Below are 1988 nucleotides of genomic sequence, written 5' to 3'. Positions count from 1 at the left end.
ACTTGGGAGAAAGCTTGGCCATCCCCTTAGCTGGGGGAGAGCGCTGCTGAGGGACACTGGGAACATACTGGCCCTGGTGTGACAGACGCTGCTTCCTTTCTGCAAAGAGGGTGCACAAGCAGCCAAAATGAAAGCACAAGGACTAAAAAAAAAGCCACAGCAGTCCCTGTGCAAGCCAAATCACAGGAAAGCCCCACGGCACTCAGGAGAGGCTCAGGCTGCATGAAAGGAAAAGCCTCACCTAAGAACACGTCTTTACCATTGAGACAAAGTTACTTCTTGGGGGAAAGTTACTATTATTTCAGTATACAAATCAGCTGAAAAATCTGCGGCTTTTCCATATGACGGTGCATAACAAACCTTTTAACATATTTTTCCTTTAATGTAGTGAAAATGACACTCTTTGTATCAGGAAGGCAATGAAGATAAAGGAATTTGTCATAAAAACCAGCTCCCACTCAGCCTCTCTACAATGAGTTTGCATATCCTGCTAGTCATCTGGACTTGTTTACCCTCTGAGGCGTGACAGCAAACCAAACCCAAACAGCATATTTGTCTCCAAATCGCAGAGCAGCCCCACCAGCAGTCACCCGTCATAGAAGCACGCGGTGTGCTTGGCAAAGCCAGGTACGAAAACGGGCTGAACAACTGGGGTTTGCAGGTTGTTGAAGGAGCTACAAGTCTCACAGAACAGTGCAATTTGCTAACAATCTTTTCTGGATATCTTGGTTGATTATTTGCAGAATTACTGAGCTATGAGGGAGTGATGTGTGTCCCCCACACACTTACCAAGCTTTCTGGAAAGACTGACTTCATTTTAGTACCAGCCTATATAAAAAAACTGAATGGGACAAAAAGGATAAAAAATAGGATAGAAAACAAAGATATTTGATGCCTATAATGATTTTGGCTACCTAGTAGTTGTATGGAAAGACCATTTCATTTTTTAGGGTTTGTTCTTTATGTGTTATTAAATTTTTTCTTGCAATGTCTGTGATAAACTTTTACGGGCATAACTGTGTAAGGACACAATCTGGAAGTTCCCAGTCACACAGTCAGTGACATGCTTGTAAGCCACTGAAACACTGGAAGATAAAAGGCAGCTTAGTACAAACGATCTCACTTCTGTTGAAACTATTGTGAGTTTTGGCACTAACAGAACAGGAAAAAAGGGGAAAGGAGAAGTCTTCAAACACCTACATTTTTCCATTTTAGATTATATTTAAGTTAAAATGCTGACAGTTCAGGTTTTTCTGCCTTTTTCTATAAATTTGTTAAAAAGTTGGATCGATCTGATCAATATCAATTGGTCGATAACTCTAATAGCAAATGGAAGCTAGAATAATGTTTTTCTAAATTCACATAGAAAGGATCACCACTGCTCATGGATGCTAAAAACAAGTTTTCTCTTGCCAGTGGAATCCAGGAACAAATGGTTTGTAAAGGGGAAAGCAAGAGGTCACATCTGTCTGATAAACTGAGGAGCAATTTCTGACTGGTTCTGTACCCGCCCAGTCAGTCTGGATTTCAGTTCCCAGCGGGAGCATCACACGCACTTGCAGTCAGCCTGATGCACTGCACAGAACAGCTCAAGTGTTCAACTCGCCACACTTAAACCTGGTCCTCATTCCTGCGTGCAAAGGGAAGAATCCTGAGTGATCAGGGAAGGACAACTCTCCCTGCAAGTCCCTGTCATGCTCAGAGCTGCTCCTGCTCATCAGCTTCCCGATGTTTCCGCTACCACACAGAGCAGCCCATTAGCCCTGACTTAGCATGGTCCATACAGGGGTGCTTCAGCCAGAAGAGTCCCAGAGAAGAAATGCTGGGGTCCCCTTCTCGTTTGTATTGATTTCAGTAGCAAGCTGATCCTTGCCCATCCTCCTGCACCCCAAGGGGGGACCCAGCAGTAGCTGTGATGCACTGCAGGATGGAAGAGTACGAACAGGCTCCTGCCCATCCCCCTGCCCTCCTAGCCACCAGGCAACCCA

General features: G+C 44.6%; 1 protein-coding gene across 1 annotated transcript in view; it reads right to left on the bottom strand.

Annotated features, from left to right (window-relative positions):
• The window catches only part of BCAS1 (breast carcinoma amplified sequence 1), a gene marked incomplete at its 3' end in the record, with an annotated part of 32993 nt that overhangs the window by 14270 nt on the left and 16735 nt on the right, over positions 1 to 1988 (bottom strand). The gene's annotated exons all lie outside the window — the stretch shown is intronic.

Source organism: Buceros rhinoceros, unplaced genomic scaffold, assembly GCF_000710305.1.
Source record: "Buceros rhinoceros silvestris isolate BGI_N320 unplaced genomic scaffold, ASM71030v1 scaffold6540, whole genome shotgun sequence".
Taxonomy (NCBI): domain Eukaryota; kingdom Metazoa; phylum Chordata; class Aves; order Bucerotiformes; family Bucerotidae; genus Buceros; species Buceros rhinoceros.
Note: the sequence above shows the minus strand (reverse complement) of the source record. Positions and strands in the feature narration are given on the sequence as shown.